Raw genomic sequence first — 25,821 nt, forward strand, 5'->3', positions numbered from 1 at the left:
AGTAAAGTGTTCACAAGTTATAAATAAATGAATGAAGATCAAATTGCTAGAAATGTGATACCTACATGCACCCCTCCAATTCAGGGTTCTTGGTTCAATGTTCCACGTTTATACAATTCACTGATTAGAAATACTCAGGAATGCAGCTGGGAATTTAGAAAAAGCAAGGGAATTCCAAAGCACACAAGACTTTGTACAGTGTTTTTCAATTTGTAATGGCATTAAAAAGGAGGAAATCAGCGTATCTAAGGAAAAGTTGCATGCCTGAATACTGTCCAGAAAAAAAAGTAGATAGAAAAATGTAAACAATTTTAAAATAGTGACTGGTGGTACCCAATCATCCCCACACCCACAACCCTCCCCCTCCCAGCCCCCCCCCCCCCAAAAAAACCCATTTTTCCACAATTGTGAGAAATGCAATGCCAATATCAATTTCAAAACATCTCTCGAAAAGGCCTTTTTACACTAGACAAATCTCCGGGTTGAGGTAACATTGCAAACATGCAGCTTTTCACATTTGAAAATTTTCAATCCTGCTCCTACCTAGCCTTGGTCAGAGTTGTAACGAGTCACTGATTTTTATGACTCAAGTCGAGTCGAGTCACTTTAAAGAAGTGACTCGACTTGAGTCGAGTCGAGTCATTAGGTCTAAAAGGTCCAGTCGAGTCGAGTCACAGTGTTTAGTCAAGTCGAGTTGAGTTGAGTCAATTCAAGTCACAAATAGTTGAACACTATACAATACATAAACACAAAAGAGAAAGTCATTTTTTGGCTTTTAAAATTTTTCATTCGGGCTACTACATGTGGTGACACCACATTTGAAATAAAAGGGGGTGCCAGCTGATCGCCATTCAACTAAAGGGGACACTGATCAAACAACATACATGTATACATTATTCGCGAACATTCTAACGTGAAGTCAACAAACACCGGCACTGGTGTAAGTCATTGGAAATATTTTTGCGAAGTTTTGCTTTTATTTTTGGGACTTAAGTCTTATGAGCCTTCCTCGAGTCGAGTTGAGTCATTCTGATGAGAGACTCCAGTCAAATCGAGTCATTTGCTCGTAGTGACTCGAGTTGAGTCATTTGCCCTCAGGGACTCGAGTCGAGTCGAGTCACCAAAAATTGTGACTCGTGTCGGACTCGAGTCGAGACATTGACTCGAGTTATTATAACTCTGGCCTTGGTCAAGGCGTTCGTCATTATTCGTCCGTACGCGGTAAAAGATCGGCAGCATATCCTCGCTATGCATGCAGTGCATTAAAAATGCAGAGGGAACAGTTACCTCATGCCACCACTATTTTATGCAAATCAGTTTAATGACAAACGTCTTGACCAAGGCTAGCTCGAACCCTGCGTCAACCCTGAGATGATTTTACCCCGGGTTGATTTAAACCCAACTCCAGACCAGGGTTGAGATTTTCAACCTGGGTTGAAACTCTTGCCACGGTTGAAGCAAGCGAAATAAGACCACTTTGCATGAAACAAGTCTGAAAGGATGCGTAGTTGAAAGCACTGTTGAAAAATCAAAAACTCCACCCGGGACGGCACTGGTTTTGCACAGGGTTCAACCAGAGTTGAGAGGCTCTAGTGTGGAAAGGCCTTTTGAGATTGACTTCGGTTTCTTTTGATCCTTTGTCTTTATCTCTATCTCCCAGTAATCCCCGAGACCTGACAGTTTTAGGTATTGGTTTCATTTGACATACAAGGAAACAGTAAGTTAGTAACAGCTACATGTAGTTTTTACAGTTAGAAAATCTGGAAAAATATACACTAGAACTTGCCAAGTTACTCACATATTTCCATCCTAAGGTGGTCTTACAACATTCACAGAAGATGTCTGAGACAGCATGCAAACCCGTCAGTAAAACCCTCTCCTCTGCAGGGCCACAGGCAATGTTCACACTGAATTGGGACGAAGGATAGCGTGATATTCTTCAAGTGTTGCAGTGAAGATACTTGGATCACAAGTCAATCAAAAGTCATCTGAAGATATTCAAATGAACCCTGACAAGGAAATTCCTTTCATAGTGCTCATCCCCAGTTTTACTTGTGAGAACTTGTGAATTGACTTGTTTACAACTTTATGTAACTCAAACACTTGATTCCTTCAAGTTAATATCAAATACATCACTACAACACATCCCACAGTGAATACACAATAAAACACAGAATTTCTTAATCTTTTCATAGTTGATGAAAAACAATTAACTATTTCTTATAGGAAAAGGAACAGAGAGCCCATGGGGACATCTTTTCAATGTTTTTTGATGAGAGATGATATCATCAAGAGGTGAAAACAACAAAGACACAGCAATGTGGCGAGTTTTAATAGCACAATAGAAATGTCTACAGTGACTGATGATCCAGGCAGATCTTCTATTTCCATACTGGTACATTCCTATCTTTGTGACCTCACACACCCAATATACTGCTCTGCAAATTTATCATTTCTAAATATTTGAGTGCACCCCATTTCAGTAAAAGTTTATTCTTTTTTTCTTGGTACAAATTCCTAGGAAATGAAAAAATAACAGCATTGCTGTTGAAACCCCTCAGCCGGAGTCCAGAACTTTATCATCCGGAAACCATTAACTTTTGGCTCACCGTGCTGTGACCTTGACCTTTGACCTCGAGACCCCAAAACCAATCCCAACTTGCCTTTACCCAAAGGCAACCCCCTTCTTAATTTAGAAAGCCAAATCACATTTCTAACGCAGATTATCATCTGAAAACCATTTAGCTTAAACTCACCATGATGACCTTGAATTTGACCTTTTGACCCCAAAACCTATTTGCCTGTTCCCAAGGGCAACCCCCTACCGAAGTTATAATCCCAAACAACATTTCTAACTCAAGTCGTCATCAGGAACGCTGAATGAAGATGTCGCGATGACATCAAAAGCTACGTCGCTGCAATATTTCTGATTCCAAAAAGGTATCTAAATATTTATTTTAGGAAATGTTAAAACATATTTTGAGTTGGACAAACTAAGTACTGTATGCTGTTCAATTCCGAGATGTTTTTAGGGATGGCGCAAGTATATAGCGTGTTGCCTCAAGCAAAAAAAAGTTGTGTGTTGATCTCACTAGTTTAAAAGGTCTTTTATCTAAAATCAATCGGGATAACAAAGAGTTCAACATATACATGTTTCCGAATATATTATCATGTTTCCGAATATATCATCTTCCTGAAGTTGCTTTATCTTTTAATTTAACAAGTTTTTCCCACTGACACGACGATATGGAAAGCTGAATGGACTGTTGTTCTTTCTTTCACAATGTCCAGGTCTCAACAGCCACAAAGAAGAGCAGACGCACAGTGCACACAAACACAATGTAAAGTGGCCGTCCATAAAGCATGATACACACAAAAAGTTGCTGGTAACACTGCGTTCACTGTGGGCATATTCGAAACCCCGTTCTCATGTTGAGTAAACACGAGAAAGGGTTTTCGAATGACGAGAACCAACACGAGAACGGCATTCCCAAACAAGATTTTCACTCCCCACTTATTGGGGAATAGATGAAAACGTCAAGAACAAACATGGCAGGCTAATCCATTATCTGCGCGGGTAACCCTTGCAGTGCATGTGCGTCACACACAAAATCGAAGGGGAGTGCGTAGAAATACGACCACGTGGCTTTAGGGGGTCTGACGATACATGTCATTGATTCTCCATTTGATAATAAGAATGTTTTGCTGACAATATACTGCAGCAATAAAAATTACTACTCACACAGAATTGAAGAGGTATGCACGTCCTTGGCTCCCCTGGAAAGACTGCAAAGAAAAATAATTAGAAAAGAAAAGAAGCAAACTTGAGAACGCTTAAGAAAACCAAATCTAAATCTTTTGGCTGCAGAGTTAATTTCCAAACAGACTGAAAAGCTAACAATGTGCAACGACTCTCACATCAGCTGACCATAGCCAAAAAGGTAACCCTAAATGAGCCAGGGGAGGGGGCTGAGGGGGCTTTTTCCGTGATACTCTTGAATTTTTTCCCCCCGCGACCCGAGCTGTCCTGACTTTTTAGCAGAGTCTTGCGCATCTTTTGACACCAAAAACATAAAATTCGGACCACGGCTTGTGGTGCAGCGAAATTTTACGGCCCTACACGCTGTGAAAACTGAATTTCCCATATACAGAGTGGACACAAAGCAGAGTTATCATAAGTGCACATGAATAATTAATTAGCTATAATTCCAAAACCCTTTGACCTATGGTCATAAAATTTCTTGGGTATGTTCATGTTGTTCTATGCATGTACTGAGTTTCATAATTTTTTGTCACTTGATGGCTGAAAACTTAGGGGGGCAATCCCCCCCCCCCCCCCTGTGAGATGGTCAACATAACCAGGCCCTTTTAGGGTTAATGAATGAATGATACAAAGAATCTCGGTATGTGGAAAATCTTTTGGGTCAAATAATAAAATTCTTTAAAAACCCTTAAACATTACAAGCAACGTCCTCTAAAACTAAAAGGGTGAATTTCTGTCTTTGTGAAAGCTCCACATCTGAACAAATTTATCTAATGAATACCAACGTCTTATGAATATAAACGTCTATTTTTTTATAAGTGTTTGTAAAGAGAGGCAGATTGGGCCATTCTGCCGACAGGATTTTTACACCACAGTGGTTCGTAACATCCACGCAAGTATCCATGTAAAAGTACATGCAGCAATTCCAATGTGGTGTGATGTGACCAAACAAAGTTACACACTGAATTGTCATTATATCGTGTGCTTGGATACCGTAATTTCATTAGTCTATAATGGCCACATGTCCAGTCGGTAAAAACAACCACTGCTTTGCATATAAACTGTTTTCCATAATAAACCTCATATGGGTGTGCTACATATAAACCGAGGGGATCGCATGCATAGTGCCTGCGAATGCACTCGTGACTGAGACATGCAAGCGCACAGTCTCATGTCCTACAGGAAAGCCTGCAGCTATGGTATCATAGGTTATACCGCAGTGATTTCGTTTATTTCTTGCAAGGTTAGAAATATTCGTCTTTTCACTTATTGACAAGAAATAACAAAACAATTGTTGACTGCTATGTGGGATATGGCATTTGAGGCCATTTGCTCAGCACGTACATGCGGCTCACAAAATGTCCCCGTGCGCGGTCAACCTGAGCTACTTGCCGAGCTCAACAGATTATTAAACTGACCAATGAAAGCACATTATGATTTAAAATAATGGGGACAAACACCAGCAGGCTTTGGAACATTTCCCTCCAAATTTCTTCAAATCAGGTGTACAGAGTATGTGATTTCATTGGCTAGTTAGTCTTTTTAGCTCAGCACGTAGCTCAGGTTGACCGCACTTGCCGAGTTTTTCGCCTTGTGAGGCAAAAAAAAAATCAAACACGATAGATATTTGCCTCCCAACCTCGAGAGGCAAAAAAATCAGCAAAAGTTTATCGCACACAGGGATATTTTGTGAGCTACGTACTGAGCAAACGGCCTGGAATGTGCGGCAGGCTTTTGTGTGGTCCTGATCCTTGGCTTTGTGATAACATTCATCAGCCATGAAGGCCACCTAAGTCTCACCTTAGATATAAGGTCGTCATGGTTAGCCAGGTGTGCTCTACAGTGTATGCAGCTGTAACGTCTGTGACAACTTGGTAGATATGCTTGGAATGTCTTCACCATTTTGTCAGCTTCTGGACAGGGGAGCTTGATCACTAAATGCTGTTATTCAACTTCGCCATTAAGACATCACCTGGTTACTCCATTAACAGGTTACGTAGTGTTTAAATTGTATGTCCCGAAGAGGTAATATCAACTACTCCATCATTACATTCATCACAGTGATGCAAAGAAGTGTTGTTGAATGTCAACCATGTGTATAAGAACACATGTGAACTTCCTCGATGCTCAGATGATGTATGTTTCAGTATGAGTCGTATTGCACAGCACTAGTTATGAAATCCACAGCCAATTCTATTTACCAATGCATACTTGAATAATGCAGACATGAAGAGGCTCACATAAACAGTTGACACGAAAGACTCAGAGTATTAGGCAATATTTGCACAGCCACAATACCACTCTCTCATTGTCAAAATCAGCTACATGCACTACATGTAGTGCTGGAAAATATCACTCTTGAGACTGAGCATATGCAGATGTCATCATTCACAGCATCCCGTCAAAGGGAGCTTGTCTTGTGGTTGTAACATGGAACACAAACTAATATTTATATGGAAAAAGTAGATTGCCTAGAGTCAGCCAGTGTGCCTCTCCAAATGGTTGTGCAAGGAGCATCACACACAAGAGGTATATTCTTGATCTCCAGAACCTGTAAGGAAATCAGACAATTTGCATTAATGTACGGTACTATAGATGCACACATATCTGAGCTTTTGCTGTTTTTACTCTCTCAATGCCTAATGTGATCAAAGTTAGAGGGTCCATGTAATGTAATTTTTAAAAAAATCTTTAATGCAATCCTTGTACATGCACCTTTGTGTTCCACTTAACCTTATTTTCAACTTGCTATTTTAAGGGCATTTTGGTGCCCTTTTGGTGTTTATGCTAATGCAAATGTACATACCGGTATTCATTAGCAAAAGTGTGATGTAATTTCATGCAGAAACCTCAATGTAACAGCTATTTCACCACCAAAATTTGCCAGAATTTCAGATATTTTGTTGTCTCAAATTTTCTTTTCTTTGGTGATTCGTCATTGTTTCAGTAGACCTACACGGCAGTTAGTCCGAGTATCACCCGTTATCCACGGATTTAAGTCTACTGTGCATGTTTAACATCTGATGTGTCCAATTAGCCCTGACGTCATTCTCGGGGCTCACCCGGGTCAGCCACCACAAACCTTGCTCGTGAGCAGAGTTAGTGGTGGAAAAATGTCACATGCATGCGTTGATCATTCCAAGAAACGGACAAATATGGCTGCTGGACAGCGGAAATCTCAAGTGGACTTAGAAATGAACTTTATTTGAAGTAAAGGTAATCATTTGAGTTCATTGCGACTTTTGAGGCTTTAATTCCAGCCCAACTTTTTTTTAGTTTTGCAATTGACTCAAAAGCAGTAAATCTCAAACCAAGACCCATTTCCGAAACGGGCGCTTTGTCAGTGGCTACGGCAACGGCTACGGGCGTCACGCGAGGATCATGGTGGCCTGCGGTTTAGCGTTCGATTAGCCCGGCTGTCGTGGCTAACCTGTCTGCCTTTACCCGAGTCGATCCGGGTGAGCTACTCGAATGCACCCAGTGTCTTCCTGAAATGACGTCCCAGCAACAGCGCCCTCATTTATCAGGAAAAGCATACAAATCAGTAAACATTGGCCATGTCTCATACAAAAGTGAATAACTTTAGTACGCCTACTGCCAGAAAAATAACACTTTAATTAAAGGAAGACATTTTTATGGGGATGAAATTCGAAAATAGCAAGGGGAATGCATCTCTAATAGTTAAAAGCTAATGACAAGTAATAGTGTTATGATACTAAGTAACAAAATGAATGAATAAGATGACAACAAAATGATCTTACATGTCAAGATGTGCATTATAATTGCAAAGCATGCATGTGTTTTATTTGCCCTTCCAGCATGGATCCTGCAATATTTGTGAAACTTGTCATCAGACCCCCAAATAATAAATAACACATGTATAAACACAAGAGATTTCTTCATTCTGTTCATGCACGGGTACATGTAGCTTGAAATTCTGAAGTTGAGTCCTATATTGAGATGGAATATTTTGCTTTATAAGGCAAAAAAAAATTAAAAATATTCGGTCTCTGGTCAGACCAAAGTTTTGGAATTGACGCGGCCACGCGGCTTTTTTTTTTTTTGTTGCTTTTTTTTTTTTTTTCTTCAAGCTTGGATTGTATAGACAAGGTGGGTACTATTTTGCTTTTTTGGTGTCCTCATGTACATTGGTGTCCTCCATAATTTGCCTTGGTGCTTTCGATCATTTGCCTTGGTGCAATTTCCCATTTCTTGGTGCTCTTTGGTAAAAAAAAATTGAGGTGCGGAAATAGAGGGCGCTATTGGAGCTACCGCGGAACATTTTGGAGAAAAAAAAGATCGACGCGTATGATTTAAATCGACGCGTGCGCTGACCAGAGACCGACTTATTATTTTTTTTGGCCTAAATTTTTTTTTTTTTTAGACATGATTGCAAATAATGATGACAATCAGTACCTTCCCAAATTGAAAGAGCGATCGTGCGGCAACTTAGAAACAATGTTGTGCAGTACTGTTCACGACTGATGCGCAGATCGATGCGTGGTGGTTCGTGTACGGTCCCTAATATGTAACATGTACATGTAATATTGCATACATAAGTGCGCATGCGCAGAGGAATGCCGGCTCGAAAAAGTGAGGGATCGATTCACATGGCTTTAGTGAGAAAGTGAGAATTTGGGGGAAGTTTTGTCGTGATTCAACAACTTGCGAAGCCATGGCGTGGGGTTCAGGGCCCCCTTAAGGGCCCCCAAAAAGTTTAAACTTTAGAAGCTCTACGGTGCATTTTAGAGCAAATCTGGGAGGGGGGGGGGGGGTCTGTAAGATGGATTTTTCCTTAAAATTCAGAGGAGATTTATAATATTCTTTTGTAATAAAAAAAACAATGAACATTTCACAAACATTACATATTCCTGAACTGGAAAAGTACGGATAACAAGTATGTTTCAAATTAAGAAATTAAGTCGAAGAAAAAATTACGTCTGCTTCTGATGCCTTCCAAAATAGGGTCGGTAGGTCAGAAAGAAAGAGAGTGGCCATCAAAAATTATAAAAACTTGCCTCAACTAATTCAAAAATCTATTTGATGTGGGTGATTCGTAAAAATAATGGAGAAGTTAAGACGTCCACATCACTTTATGTATGTGATGCGATCAAGCTAAAGGAGTCGTTTGTTGGGAATTTTTATGTGGAGATACAGGCCAAAATAGGAGATACAGGGCCACTTCATCACATCTCTTGGTGTTCAGACTTCCTTAAGTTTTGAACTAAAGATGGTTTCAGCATGCGGTTTTCACAGCAATAATGCTGAGATTGTGCTCTTTTGAAATCTGTAATAAAAAAATTGATCAGGGTCGACAAACGACTCATGTAGCTTGACCGCATCACATATGCTCAATGTTATTCACTCAGGCTGGCCGTACATCGCGTTGCGCACACGACACAGTATCAAAGTGCATAACAACTGTGTACGACCCGTGCCATGGCCGAACTTGTTGCAGAAACATGCTACGCTGTTTCACAACCCGCTCGTTATAGATTTATTGAAACAGAATATACATGTACATAGAAATTTTATTCCGCTCTGGATATTAATTTGCAGAAATTCTCTTTCTCCATTGATGTTTGTTCAAATGGTACTTTTACGATCCAAATTCACCGGTTGCCATATGCACCAACGGCTTGGAACCCCCTTTATAAGGGTCCCGAAATATTTTTATTTCCAGTCGCTCTGTGGCGTGATCTTAGGCAATTTCTGACCAGTTTAACCAGTATTTTTTTTAATAAATGATCATTTAGACACCATTTTCGTTTTTTTTTGTTAGCGTGAGAAATTCTGTGTGCGCGTGAGAGTGTGAGAACAACCTGAAATGTGCGAGTCTCATGCTCAATGCGTGAGAGGTGGCAGCCCTGTCGCAGATAAGCCACTTCCTACTTCCCGATCAAGACTTGCTTCAAAATGGCCGACAACTCTGCGCAGACGTGCATAGCTCGTCACACCAAAAAAATAAACGGTTGTTTCATGAAATATCCTGAATTTATGAAACAACTGTCAGGTTTTTTGGGCAATGAGCTGTGCGCGCCTGCACAGACTAGTCGGCCATTTTGAAGAAAGTCTTGATCGAGAAGTACGAAGTGGCACTTTGTACCGTACGTTTGCAGACAAATTACTCAAGAAGGAACCATATAAAAAAGTCCTTAATTTTGGTGAAATTTGGACACGCCTGAGTATGTGAACCTACAAGCCGAGTTTGAGGCCGATTGATTTCCATGAGAAATTTTCAGTAACTTCTCGCAGTGACAATGTTGTTGACTTGAGTTGTTGAGTCGGACTCAAGTAGCTATTTTTTTTACTTGAGACTTGACTTTGATTTAGGAAAAAATGACTTGAGACTTGACTTGACTTGAAAAAATATGACTTGTGGCTTGACTTGACTCGAACAAATTTGACTTGCTGACATTAACATGTTTCTTAGAGTTACAAAAAAACACAAACCTCTGGGCGTTCGTGCGCACTAGCATAATCGGTTGAAAAGAATGCAGATACATAGCGAATTAGCAACCAGCACGCGATAGCTGGACATCCTGAGCCTGCCACACGTCATGTACATGAGTAGCACTATGCGTGTGTTATGGACAACGCATCATACTCAAGTTTGTCCATGTAGTCTGAGTAGGGTACCATCCGTTGTTATAGAGCGGTCATTCCATAGAGACCATAGGCTATACGTACACATTGAGTGGTTTACTGTAAGCGTGCTAAATGCAACTAGGATTTTAACGACTGGAAAATGGCTGCTACTCCCAATTCGCCATAAAGCAAAAAGAATTCACATCATGCCTTAAATGAAAACGTTCGGAAGGACATTTTGTCAGACGTCTTTCACACATTCAACATGATGGATCAAGTTTTAAAATATTATATCAAAATACAGTTTTAGACTCTTTAGATACAAATAAGGTGTTTGAGAGAGGATGTTTAAAAAGTATGATATTTGGCTTTTCTGCAATTTGCAGAAAAGCCTAATAGTTTTTGTTCTGATTTTTGGCTCTTTCCGCATAGTTGCGGAAGCCTTTCCTTTTGTTCTGAGTTTTCTTTCTTCTTTTGTCACCCAAATCCCATAGACTTTGTACACGTGTCTTGTCTCATCGCCACTTTTGGCATTAATCTTTGTCGCACATCATTCAAAGTCAGCATAGACATAGTCCTTATAGCCTAGTTGTGTCTTGAAGAGTTATGTCATCATGACATCATCATGGGTCATGTGACGTCACGTTAAAGATTAATAGATTTAATCTTTGAAAATCAGTATAAAATCAGCAGTGAGAGACCTGAACTTGACGTTTGGGGGAATTGGTAGTATAAACCAGGATCTTCATTTTATCTTGTGTGAGCAAACTCGCATGACCCTTCTTTCCCATCCAAACCAGAAGTAACTCGAAGTGCCATATAATTTAAAATTGGAAAAAGATGTGAACTTGCTGGCAACATTGTTAGTCTGTGGCTGGTCTGTATTTTACAAAAAAATTACCGGTGACGTCATAACACGTTAGAGCGCCCTCTAGCGGCAGGTTGAAAAAAGTTTAAAATGAATTTTCAGTCGATGTCTGTGGCATGTACATGTCTTTTGTTGGCGCCACTTTTGGCATTAATCTTTGTTCTACATCATTCAAAGTTACCATAGGCATAGTCCCTGTAGCAAGGTTGTGTCCCGAAGAGTGACGTCATCATGGGTCACGTGACGTCATCTTAAATGTGCAAATTTAAAAGTCTAGAGAACTGTAAGTGCGATTGGTTTAAACTTGGTATGTAGGTAGACTGGGATGTGCTATAGGTGAAAATTGAGGTGACGTTATCACGATGTCATCGTATGATTGTATATGTAGTTTTGAAATTTTGAGGCTTAACACCATATCTCACGAACGCAACATCCTCAATTTAAAATTCTTTTTGTATTAGGTTTATTAGGTAATAGATAACCGGTATACACAGAATTTTTTTTAAATGTGTGACGTCACGATGACCTCATCAAAAATGCGATTTATGCAAACTCTGAAATGACGTCACCATGATGTCATCCGTTGATTTTTTATGATTTTTTTAAATTAACAATTTCATTCCGTTTCCTTTCATTGGATTGACTTCAAGCTTTGTACAAACCAAGACCACAATGCAAAAATGTGCATTGACAAGTGTTATCAAGATGACATCATATATTGCTGGGCATGTGATGTTATCATATGCCAAATGTGAAGTGACGTCAACATGAGGCCATCAACTATTTTTTTTTCATATTTTATATTTGTTGGCAATACTAGCTCAATATAACTTTTGATGGACTTTGAACAAAACAATATAATTTACATGACTGCACAATGGCAAAAAAAAGGCATAAAGTCATACAAAAACTAGAAATTGTGGTTGTGAACAACCACAGAGCTGTTCCCAATATTGAATGTCTGTTGAACCAATAGACATATAAGTAGAGAACTATGTCTGTTTGTAACAGAACATAGGGCTTTTCCGCATTATGATTTGTTTTTATCAATAATACGTCCCTGACTATGCATTAACATGAAATCTCTCAAAGTTAGCCGAAAATCGGCTAAAACGGTCACTGTGGACAGGATTTGACCTCAGCAACACGTGCGCTGCGGGCTGACTGACATACGATATGTACAACGTACGAGCATGTACATGTACATTGTGGACGTCCTGTGCATGTTTTAAAGCAGAAGTATTGTCAACCTGAAGTTTGAAGCGTGCGCAGGGCATGTCCGAGTTTGCTTATTGCCTCGGAGCTTTGAAATGTTTTAGACCTACCCTTAAATCGACAATTAAAGTAAAAACTAATATAAAAACTGCCATGGTTGATTTTTCAGGAATTTTCAAAGGAAAAAAAGTCATTTCAATATAACTTCCGGTCTGACGACGTCATACACCTAAAACTTCGCACACCTCTTAAGTGGGTCAAGGTCATCATTTACTTTAATATTTAGGTGATTCCGACAAACTTCCCCACAGACATCTATTCAAAATACATTTTTGAAAATTTTCAACCTGTCGCTAGAGGGCGCTCGAAGATTGCATGACGTCATCGGTAGATGATTTGAAGAATACTATCAGCCAAAAGACTAACACCGTTGAAAGCAAGTTCATATCTTTTACCACTTTCAAATAATAAACCACTTCCGGTTTTGGCCTTTTTCGACCGGAAGCAAGGGTCACGTTTTAATTTTTTTAATTGAGGTGATGTTTTTTTGTTTTGTGCAAAACTGTGTACATTTACGTTTTGTCTAACACTCCTCATTCAAAAGGAAATTTGATTTTGGCATATTGCGTTTGTGAGATACGGCGAAAGCCATATATAATATATATATATAATCACAAGATGACGTCATGATGACGTCAGCTCATTATTTATTTGTAACACATCCCGGCCTGCCCCCATACCAAGTTTCAACTCAATCTAAATTACTGTTGATGAGATATAGGGGCTTAAAATATACAAACGATGACGTCACATGTCTAATGATGACGTCATTGTAACAATACTTGGCAGTGCTCATTATTTTATTGTGGTTTTAGTCTGTACCAAGTTTGAAAACAATCGGATTAATGAAAATGTTAAACTTTGTAAGCAGAATAAAATTGGCAATATTAAAAAAATCGTAAAAAAATCTACTGATGACGTCATCGTGACGTCATTTAAGATGTTATGTACTAGTGTTATTATCTACCCACCCACCAAGTATCATGACGATCGGACATTATCTTATATGTGTTTCAAAAAAGCGCAAGTTTGATGACGTCATCATGACGTCACACATTTTTCAAAATTTTGTACATATACCTATTGCCTTACGAACCTAATACAAAAAGAATTGTAAATTTAGCATATTGGGTTCGTGATATATGGCTTAAAGGTCCAAAACTTCAAAAATCTATATAAAATCACACGATGACGTCATGATGACGTCACCTCAATATTTATTTGTAACACATCCCGGCCTACCCCCATACCAAGTTTCAACCCAAGTTTGAAAAAAATCGGATTAATAAAAGTGTTAAATTTTGTAAGCAGAATAAAATTGGCAATATTAAAAAAATCTTTAAAAATCGACCGATGACGTCATCGTGACGTCATTCAAGATTTTGTGTACTAGTGTTATTATCTACCCACCCACCAAGTTTCAAGACGATCGGACATTCCCTTATATGTGATTCAAAAAATCGCACTTTTGCTGACGTCATTATGACGTCACACATTTTTCCAAATTTTGTACATATATCTATTGCCCAGCGAACCTAATACAAAAAGAATTTTGAATTTATGATATTGCGTTAGTGAGATATGGCTTAAAGGTCCAAAACTTCAGAAATCTATATAAAATCACACGATGACGTCATGATGACGTCACCTCAATTTTCGTCTATAACACATCCCGGTCTACCTACATACCGAGTTTCAACCCAATCAGACTGACAGTTCTGTAGATATAGGACTTTGTAATATGCACATGCATGATGACATCATGTGACCCATGATGACGTCATCATGACGTCGCTCGTCCGCACACATCTATGCTGTATGGACTATGTCTATGCAAACTTTGAACGATATGCAACAAAGTTTAAGGGCAAAAGTGGCGTGTAGAATAAACGTGTACAAAGTCTATGGGGTTTTGGGAAAAAAAGAAGAAGAGGAAGAAGAAGAAGAAGAAGAAGAAGAAGAAGAAGAAGAAGAAGAAAGAAAAAAAATCAGAACAAAAAGAAAGGCTTTTCCGCAACAATGCGGAAAAGCCCAAAAAAAAAAAAAAGGAAAAAAAAAAACTTTAACGAAAACAATAGCTGTTCCCAATTGAAATTGGGAACAGCTAATAATAAGCTGAAAAGCCCTATGTTCCGTTTTCAAACAGACATAGACCTCTAGTTGGCTTTTTCACCATCAGCGAAAAAGCCTTTGTTTTTGTTCTGATTTTTTTGTGGCTTTTCCGCATAGTGCGGAAAAGCCTTTGTTTTTGTTCTCATTTTTTTCTTTTTGTTAAGATTTTTCTTTCTTCTTCTTTAGCTGTTTCGGTGTACACACCGAAACAGCTCTTGTTTCTGTTATTTTTTTTTTTCTCTTTTGTTTTTCAGACTTTTTTCTCATAGGATAACACGTGTTTTCGTTCTACAAGTCACTTTTGGCTTTTTTTCAAATCCGATCGACTTCAAACCTGGCACACACTTAGACCACCATCTGAAGATGTGTGCCGAAACTTTTCGTCATGCTGACGTCATCACGTGATTTATTATAGAATTTTGAATATTTAATTTTTCCCATAGACTTTGTACACAGAAATTTAAAAAAAAATGTCAATTTTCAGAGGGCATTTTCGACACTTTGCCAGTAATTCATTTACATTAATCTTTGTCCAAGCAAAGACCCTGATTCAAACAACATTGTGTAATGATGACGTCATGATGACGTCATCCGGTGTTTATTTATAGGCAATTAAATTGTGACAATTTTAATATTTAAAAATGCATAAGAAATCAACCGTACGCGTCCGCAGCATTCTGTTGCCGGCAAGTGGTAGAGTAGGTTGAGGTCTTTATTTCATTCAGCGTGCGTAAAATCACGTGACCCTTGCTTCCGGTCGAAAAAGGCCAAAACCGGAAGTGGCTTATTATTTAAAAGTGGTAATAGATATGAACTTGCTTTTAACGGTGTTAGTCTCTTGGCTGATAGTATTCTCCAAATCATCTACAGATGACGTCATGCAATCTTCGAGCGCCCTCTAGCGACAGGTTGAACATTTTCAAAAATGTATTTTGAATAGATGTCTGTGGCGAAGTTTGTCGGAATCGCCTAAATATTGGTGTATATGATGACCTTGACCCACTTAAGACGTGTGCGAAGTTTAAGGTGTATGACGTTATCAGACCAGAAGTTATAATGAAAAGACCCTTTTTCCTTAAAAAATTCCTGAAAAATCAACCATGGCAGTTTTTATGTTAGTTTTTACTTTAATTGTCTATTTAAGGGTAGGTCTAAAATATTTCAAAGCTTCGAGGCAATAAGCAAACTCGGACATGCCCTGCGCACGCTTAAAACTTCAGCTTGACAATAACTCTGCTTTAAAACATGCACAGTCCACAATGTACATGTACATGCAACGTACGTTGTACATATCGTATGTCAGTCAGCCCGCGCGCAGCGCACGTGTTGCTGAGGTCACATCCTGTCCACAGTGACCGTTTTAGCCGATTTCCGGCTAACTTTGACAGATTTTATGTTCATGCATAGTCAGGGACGTAGGATAGACACTTTTTGTATAGAATACGCATGTACATGTTCATTGGACCTGGATGAAACTCCTTACGGCAGTCATTAATAAAACGGTCGAAACAGCTCAGTGTTTGTCCACAAACACATTTCTAGTCTTCTTCTTTTTGTCGCCTAAATCCCATAGACTTTGTACACGATTTTTCTGCTCGCCACTTTTGGTATAAATCTTTGTCATACATTATTCAAAGATACCACAGACATAGTCCCTATAGCAAAGTTGTGTCCCGAAGATTGACGTCATGGTGACGTCATCGACTAATTTACTATCGATTTTTGAATATTTAATTTTTCCCATAGACTTTGTACACAGAAATTAAAGAAAAATTGTCGATTTTCGAAGGGCATTTTCGACTCTTTGCCACTCTTTGCCAGTAATTCATTTACACCACTCTTTGTCCAAGCAAAGACCCTAATTCAAACAACATTGTGTAATGATGACGTCACGATGACGTCATCTGGTGTTTATTGATGGGCAATTAAATTGTGACACTTTTAATATTTGAAAATGCATAAGAAATCAACCGTACGCGTCCGCAGCATTCTGTTACCGGCAAGTGGTAGAGTAGGTTGAGGTCTTTATTTCATTCAATGGGCGTGAAATCACGTGACTCTTGCTTCCGGTCGAAAAAGGCCAAAACAGGAAGTGGCTTATTATTTGAAAGTGGTAATAGATATGAACTTGCTTTCAACGGTATTAGTCTCTTGGCTGATAGTGTTCTTCAAATCATCTACCGATGACGTCATGCAATCTTCGAGCGCCCTCTAGCGACAGGTTGACAATTTTCAAAAATGTACTTTGAATAGATGTCTGTGGCGAAGTTTGTCGGAATCGCCTAAATATTGGTGTATATGATGACCTTGACCCACTTAAGACGTGTGCGAAGTTTTAGGTGTATGACGTCACCAGACCGGAAGTTCTGTTGAAAAGACCTTTTCTTTTTCAAAAATTGCTAACAAATCAATCCGTACAGATATAATCTTGAATTGCCCATTAAATGATAGCGTGAACATTTGCCTAAACAGTGCCAAGTTCCCAGCTTGTCAAATTGTTCACACAGTTGACGTGACGTCGGCAAAAAATATCATTACGCAAGTTGCGATAAGAGCTGTAAAACATGCACAGGACTTCCACAATGTGTATAGCACATGCACGTACGTTGTACATACGCACATACATCGTATGTCAGTCAGGCCGCAGCGCACGTGTTGCCGAGGTCAAATCCTGTCCACAGTGACCGTTTTAGCCGATTTTCGGCTAACTTTGACAGATTTTATGTTCATGCAAAGTCAGGGATATTGATAAAAAAAATTAATAAAGCGGAAAAGCCCTATGTTCTGTTGCAAACAGACATAGATCTCTAGTTAGCTGTTTCGGTGTACACACCGAAACAGCTCTTGTTTTCGTTAAGATTTTTTTTTTTCTTTTTTTGGCTTTTCCGCATAGTTGCGGAAAAGCCTTTCTTTTTGTTCTCATTTTTTTTCTTGCTTCTTCTTCTTTTTATTCCCCGGCAAATCCCATAGACATTGTACACGTTTCTTCTGCCCCTCACTTTTGCCATTCATCTTTGTCATACATCGTTCAAAGTCAGCATAGGCTTAGTCCTTATAGCATAGATGTGCCCCGAAGAGTGACGTCATGGTGACGTCATCAAGTGATTTATTATGGATTTTTGAATAATTAATTTTTCCCATAGACTTTGTACACAGAAATTTAAAAAAATTGTCGCTTTTCAAAGGGCATTTTCGACTCTTTGCCAGTTATTCATTTACACCACTCTTTGTCCAAGCAAAGACCCTAATTCAAACAACATTGTGGAATGATGACGTCATGATGACGTCATCCTGTGTTTATTTATAGGCAATTAAATTGTGACACTTTTAATATTTAAAAATGCATAAGAAATCAACCGTACGCGTCCGCAGCATTCTGTTGCCGGCAAGTGGTAGAGTAGGTTGAGGTCTTCATTTCATTTAGTGTGCGTGCAATCACGTGACCCTTGCTTCCGGTCGAAAAAGGCCCAAACCGGAAGTGGCTTATTATTTAAAAGTGGTAATAGATATGAACTTGCTTTTAACGGTGTTAGTCTCTTGGCTGATAGTATTCTTCAAATCATCTACCGATGACGTCATGCAATCTTCGAGCGCCCTCTAGCGACAGGTTGAAAATTAGCAAAAATGTATTTAGAATAGATGTCTGTGGCGAAGTTTGTCGGAATCGCCTAAATATTGGTGTATATAATGACCTTGACCACCTTAAGACGTGTGCGAAGTTTTAGGCTAATGACGTCATCAGACCGGAAGTTATAATGAAAAGACTTTTTTTCCTTAGAAAATTCCTGAAAAATCAACCATGGCAGTTTTTATATTAGTTTTTACTTTAATTGTAGATTTAAGGGTAGGTCTAAAACATTTTAAAGTTTCAAGGCGATAAGCGAACTCGAACATACCCTGCACACGCTTAAAACTTCACGTTGACAATACCTCTGCTTCAAAACATGCACAGGACACAATGTACATGTACATGTACATGCACGTACGTTGTACATGTACATAGGCACATACATCGTATGTCAGTCAGCCTGCAGCGCACGTGTTGCTGAGGTCAAATCCTGTCCACAGTGACCGTTTTAGCCGATTTTCGGCTAACTTTGACAGATTTTATGTTCATGCATGCGCATAGACAGTGACGTATTATAGCACTTTTGGCATTAATCTTTGTCAGATATCATTGAAAGTTGGCATAAGCATAGTCCCTATAGCCAAGATGTGTCCCGAAGAGTGAGGTCATGGTGACGTCATCAAGTGATTTATTATGGATTTATGAATTATTAATTTTTCTCATAGACTTTGTACACAGCTTTCTCCACAAGTCTTTTCCTATACAAAACTGATATATCTTAGGCCAAAAAAAAAAAATTCGGTCTCTGGTCAGACCAAAGTTCCGGAATTGATGCGGCCACGCGGCCTTTTTTTTTTTTTTTTTTTTTTTTTTTTCTTCAAGCTTGGATTGTACAGACAAGGTGGGGAACTATTATGCTTTTTTGGTGTCCTCATGTACATTGGTGTCCTCCATTATTTGCCTTGGTGCTTTCGATCATTTGCCTTGGTACAATTTCCCATTCCTTGGTGCTCTTTGGTAAACAAAATTGAGGAGGTGCAAACTTGCTACTTGCGCAACTTTGAAATTTGCGCGCGCAAGTTTCAAACTTGCGCAAGTAGCAAGTTTGTGCTCGACAGTACTTGTAGTAACGATTGCACGAGGAACAGCGTGCGCGCGAAAGTGTATTAGTCAGACCCTATTTATATCTAACAGTACGTCTAGATTCCAGACTAGCTGCTACAACTCCCCAGTTCATTAGGAATTTTACTGAAAGGTATGCGACAAGGTATGCAACAAAATTCACGATATTGCAAACAAATTCGCATACGTGTGCGCACATATTCGCGAATTGTTTCACGACATCGAATACGTGTGCGCACATATTCGCGATAAATTTTGCGACATCGCATACGTGTGAGCACATATTCGCGATAAATTTCTCAACAACGCATACGTGTGCGCACATATTCGCGAATTGTTTCACGACATTGCATACGTGTGCGCACACATTCGCGATAAATTTCGCGACATCGCATACGTATGCGCACACGTTTGCGATATGCGATGTCCCTTCAGGGCCACCATACATACGCACATACATCGTATGTCAGTAAGCCCGCAGGGCACGTGTTACTGAGTTCAAATCCTGACCACAGTGACTGTTTTAGACGATTTTCGGCTAACTTTGACAGACTTTATGTTCATGCATAGTCAGAGACGTATTATTGATTAAAAAAAATCATAATGCGGAAAAGCCCTATGTTCTGTTGCAAACAGACATAGATCTCTAGTTTTCTTTTTTTTTTGCTTCTCCTTTTTCAGACTTTTTCTCCATAGGTTTTGCACACGTTTCTTCTACCCATAAACTTTGGCACTTTCGTAAATCTGATCAACTTCTGACTTGGCACACACTCAGACCACCACCCACAGACGGTCCTAGATGAAATTCCTGATCGTGACGTCATCAGGTGTCGGGTTACGTCACATTAAAGATGCATTTTTCCCCATATGTTTTGTACACGTTTTGAAACACTCCACTTTGGGCATTTTCGTAAATCCGATCGACTTCAGACTTGGTACATAATTAGATCACTACCCACAAATGGTCCTAGAAGAAATTCGCCATTGTGACGTCATCAAGTGTCGGGTTACGTAACATTAAAGGTGCATTTTTACTCCATAGGTTTTGTACACGTTTTCCTTCAATCAGTACATTTTGGCACTTTCATAGATCTGATTGACTTCAGACTTGGCAGACACGCATATCACCAAGCGCAGATGGTCCTATAAGGTTTTCGTCATGTTGACGTCATCAGGTGTCATGTGAGGGCGCCCTAACTTTGCATTTGTTGCAGCCCTGTAACTTTGCAAGTATGGGTCCGATTTCGTTGAAACTTTGCATGCCCTCACATTGGGGTGTGTTTCATGTACGTAGCAATATAGGTGACATCATCGCAACGTCATTAGCTGTCATGTGAGGGCGCCCTAACGATGCATAATTTCCATATCCTCACGAGTATGCATCCGATTTGGTTGAAGCTTTGCATTCACACAAACTTGAATCCGTTATACATCAGAATATAGGTTAAGTCAAGGTGACGTCTTCGGTCGTCATGTGAGGGCGCCCTAACATAGCATCATTTGCAGCCCTATATCTTTGTAAGCATGGGTCCCATTGCGTTGAAACTTTGAATGCCCTCATATTGGGAAGTGTTAATGTGAAAATATCGGTGGCGACAGTATCACTTCTGTTGTCGTCATGTGAGGGCGCCCTAACCTTGCACCTTTTAAAGCCCTTTATCTCCGCAACTATTTGTCCGATTCGGTTGAAACTTTGCATGCACTAATAGTCGTCATAATCTCATGTCCTTGTCAAATAATGTAACAGTCGAAACAGCTTGTGTTTGTCCACAAACACATTTCTAGTTTTCTTTCTTCTTTTTGTCGCCTGAACCCCATAGACTTTGTACACGATTTTTCTGCCCACCACTTTTGGCATTAATCTTTGTCATACATCATTCAAAGTTACCACAGGCATAGTCCCTATAGCAAAGTTGTGTCCCGAAGAGTGACGTCATGGTGACATCATCACGGGTCACGTGACGTCATTTTAAATGTGCATATTGTAAAGTCGTATATCTACAGAACTATAAGTCCGATTGGGTTAAAACTTGGTATGTAGGTAGACCGGGATGAGTTAAAGATGAAAATTGAGGTGACGTCATGATGACGTCATCATGGGTCACGTGACGTCATCCTAAATGTGCATATTGTAAAGTCCTATATCTACAGATATAGTCCGATGGGGTTGAAACTTGGTATGTAGGTAGACCGGGATGTGTTATAGATGAAAATTGAGGTGACGTCATGATGATGTCATCATAGGTCTCGTGTCGTCATCCTAAATGTGCATGTTGTAAAGTCCTATATCTACAGATATAGTCTGATGGGGTTGAAACTTGGTATGTAGGTAGACCGGGATGTGTTATAGATGAAAATTGAGGTGACGTCATGATGACGTCATCAAGGGTCACGTGACGTAATCCTAAATGTGCATATTGTAAAGTCCTATATCAAGAGAACTTAACGTCCGATTGGGCTGAAACTTGGTATGTGAGTAGACCGGGATGTGTTATAGGTAAAAATTGAGCTGACGTCATCATGACGTCATTGTGTGATTTTATATGATACTTTTTGGATTTTTGGACCTTTAAGCCATAGCTCACGAATGCAACATGCAAAATTGTTTACGTATTATGTTTGTTAGGTAATAGGTATATGCACAACATTTTGAAAAATGTGTGACGTCATCATGACGTCATCAAAAATGCAATTTTTGAAAACACATACAAGGGTAGGTCCCATCGTCATAAAACTTGGTGGATAGCTAGATAATGGTACCAGTATGCAATTTCCGAAAAGACGTCACCATGACGTCATCGGTTGATTTTTTATGATTTTTTTTATATTTACAATATCATTGCGCTTCCAAAATTTAACACTTTCTTTCATCAGATTGACTTCAACCTTAGTACAAACCCAGACCACAATGCAAAAATGTGCATTGACAGTGTAATCAAGATGGAGTCATAGTAGGGCATGTGGCGTCAACAAATGCCAAATCCGAAGCTCAATAGAACTTTTTATGATATTTGAACCAAAAAAAATAATTTACATGACTCCTCATTGGCAAAAAAGCATAAAGTCATGCAAAATAAAATAAGCGGAAAAGCCCTATGATCTGTTTTCAAACAGACATAGATCTCTAGTTTCTTCTTCTTCTTGTTCTATCCCAATCTAGATCCCACTTTTGACCCTGAACATACTTCAATCTTAATGAAACTTGGCACAGAGTCAGAACCCACAGTGACCTCGTGCATGGAACAGTGACGTCATCATGATGTCATCATGGGTCACGTGACGTCATCTTAAATGTGCAAACTTTAAGACCCTATATCTAAAGAACTATAAGTCGGATTGGGTCTAAACTCGGTGTGTTGGTAGACCGGGGTGTGTTATAGATAAAAATTGAGTGGACGTCATCATGACGTCATCGTGTGATTTTATATCGATTTCTGAAATTTTGGACCTTTCTGAAATTTTGGACCTTGAAATTTTTGTTTGTGAGATATGGCTTAGCCATATCTCACGAACGCAATATGCTAAATTCAAAATTCTTTTTGTATTAGGTTCGTTAAGCAATAGGCATATGTACAAAATTTTGAAAAATGTGTGGCGTCATGATGACGTCATCAAAAATGCGATTGTGTGAACCACATATAAGGGAATGTCCGATCGTCATGAAATTTGGCGGATGGGTAGATAATAGTACTAGTGCACAAAATGTGAAATGACGTCACGATGACATCATCTGTAGAATTTTTACGAATTTTTTAATATTTAAAATGTTATTCTGAAAATTAAGTCACAGATATTTATGCATGAAACTGGACATTTTTAAACACAATTCTGCATGGACACACAAAGTATAAACTTGAGACGTCTGGAAAGGCTTTTAAGCCAGTTGCATTGTCCATAGACAATCAACACGTCTAGTTGCTTTTCCGCTTGAAAGCGGAAAAGCATTGTTTCTGTTCTGATTTTTGTTTTTGTTTTTTGGTTCTATCCCAAATCCCATAGAATTTGTACCCTTTTTCTTCCCCGCGGCATTTTGGACCTAAAACAAACTCGTATTCTAATGAAACTTGTCCCATGTAAACACCCCATAGTGAGATTGTGTACCGAAGAGTGACGTCATAACAACCTCATCATGGGTCACGTGACGTCATCTGAAAGGTACATCTAAAACAGTGCTATATCTACAAAACTAGAAGTCTGATTGGGTTGAAACTTGGTATATAGGTAGACTGTGATGTGTTAAAGACAAAAAATTGAGGTGACGTCATCATGACGTCATCTTGTGAATTTTTAAAGATTTTTGAAATTTTGGACCTTTAAGCCATATCTCACGAATGCAATATGCTAAATTCAAAATTCTTTATGTTTGTTAGGTAATAGGTATTTTCACACAATTGTGAAAATTGTGTGACATCATTGTGACGTCATCAAAAATGGGATTTTAAAACACATAAGGGAATGTCCGATCGTCCTGAAACTTTGTGGGTGGGTAGATAATAGTACTAGTACACAAAATCTGAAATGACGTCACAATGACTCATCTGTAGCTTTTTTACGATTTTAAAAATATTACTTTTATTCTGCTAACAAAATTTAACACTTTTATTCATCTGATTGGCTTCAAACTAGGTATAGACTAAAACCACAATAAAATATTGAGTACTGGCAAGTAACGATGACGTTATCACGGGGCAAGTGACGTCATCATGAATGTTCCTTTTTTCAAAGTTTTCTATTGAGAAAACTATCTGACTGATTGGCTCAAAAGTCTGTATGGACGTAGTCCGACACGTGTTGTGGAGGGAAATTAACCTAGAGCCAGGGTTAAATGATTTCTGGTCACTTTTAATAACCGTTTCTGTCTTTTTGGACAAATTTGATCATGAACTTTACTTATTAAAGATGACATTGTTTTCATAAACGAGGGCTGATTGGATCGTCAAAAATTTGGCGGGAAGTCAGATAATGTTATTCATAAGATGCAATTTTGCGCCGGGGTGATGTAAATCAAATTAGGTTTTGCCCTTCACCAACGTATAAACTTACTGTATACTCAGTGTGTTACCTCCCGAGTGAAAGTTGGAAAAAATCACTCGGGTGGGACTCGAACCCACGACTTCCTGCTTCCTAGTGCAGACGTCTTACCACTCGACCACCGAGCTAACGGGATTGGTTGGCTGGTTCGAATCTGATGTACACAGCAGTGGGTACCGAATTTTGCACCAGGGTGATGTAAATCAAATTAGGTTTTGCCCTTCACTGACGTATAAACACTGTATATTCAGTGTGTTACCTCCCAAGTGAAAGTTGGAAAAAATCACTCAGGTGGGACTCCAACCCACAACTTCCTGCTTTCTAGTGCAGACGTCTTACCACTCGACCACCAAGCTAACGGGATCGGTTGGCTGGTTCGAATCTGATGTACACAGCAGCAATTACCGCATTAACTAGATTCATAAGATGGAATTTTGCGCCACGGTGATGTAAACCAATTTAGGTTTCGCCCTTCACCGACGTATAAACATAGATAATAGTACTACTAGTGCACAAATCTGAAATGACGTCACAATGACATCATCGATAGATTTTTTACAAATTTTTAAATATTTAAAATTTATGGATGAAACTAAACATTTTAAAACACAAATCTGCATGGACACACAAAGTATAAACTTGAAACGTCTGGAAAGGCAGAAAAGCCAGTTGCATTGTCCATAGACAATCAACACGTCTAGTTTTTAAAATTTCCTTAAATGATGCACGCTTTGATAAACCCCATTCCCATCTCTACTCCGGCTCCGTCGTTGAACACATAAACTGGTTCCTGTACGTAGTAGTGCATCTAATATTAAAAACAAAATGACTTGAGACTTGACTTGACTTAAGAAAAATTGACTTGGGACTTGACTTAACTTGGAAAAAAATGACTTGGTTACAACTCTGCACAGCGAAGGCAGTATGGACAGAGTCTACTCTAGTGTGTGGCCATAGAATAGGGCTAGGGGTGATTAAAAAGTGATAAAATAATTTGATGTGATTTTCTGCTCCCTTAGCAATGGGGGTTTCCACATGTAGCCGTACACTATACATACATGTATTTGTCCTGCTGTGCCCTCCATACATTTGGGGCATAGACCAAGTGCATGATGGAAAAAGCCATGCATTGGTTGGCAAGATGGCTCCCATGAGTTGATCAGATGTTAAGTCTGAGTAACTAAGACCCTATGAATCACCTTTGGACATGGTCGGGTGATAGTAGGGTCCTTTGATTATAAAGTACATCGCATCACCAATAATTTTTTTTGACCATTTTTACTCGTACTCCCAATCAAAATCTTCAGGTTTTATCCCCAAAACATTCCTCAAAATGCCTGATGCACCCCTGTAGGCTTCAGTGGGACTTGAAAATGCAAATGGTGATAGTTAGGTTCACATACCTTAAGGAAGAAAAGATATAGTTCACCTTCAATTGGGAAACTGATCCCTTGTTTTCCTGCCATGCTAGGAGGGCGCCATCTTGATTCAAGA

General features: G+C 39.2%; 1 long non-coding RNA gene across 1 annotated transcript in view; it reads right to left on the bottom strand.

Moving 5' to 3' along the window:
- Positions 1 to 25,821, bottom strand: part of LOC119726994 — a 52,792-nt gene that overhangs the window by 24,864 nt on the left and 2,107 nt on the right. Inside the window, exons 2-4 of the long non-coding RNA XR_005270879.1 lie at positions 5,564 to 6,314; positions 3,743 to 3,786; positions 1,799 to 1,907 (exon numbers count right to left, since the gene is read on the bottom strand). This is a non-coding gene — a long non-coding RNA (uncharacterized LOC119726994). The remainder of the gene's footprint in view (positions 1 to 1,798; positions 1,908 to 3,742; positions 3,787 to 5,563; positions 6,315 to 25,821) is intronic.

This window comes from Patiria miniata, unplaced genomic scaffold, assembly GCF_015706575.1.
Source record: "Patiria miniata isolate m_02_andy unplaced genomic scaffold, ASM1570657v1 HiC_scaffold_2, whole genome shotgun sequence".
Taxonomy (NCBI): Eukaryota; Metazoa; Echinodermata; class Asteroidea; order Valvatida; family Asterinidae; genus Patiria; species Patiria miniata.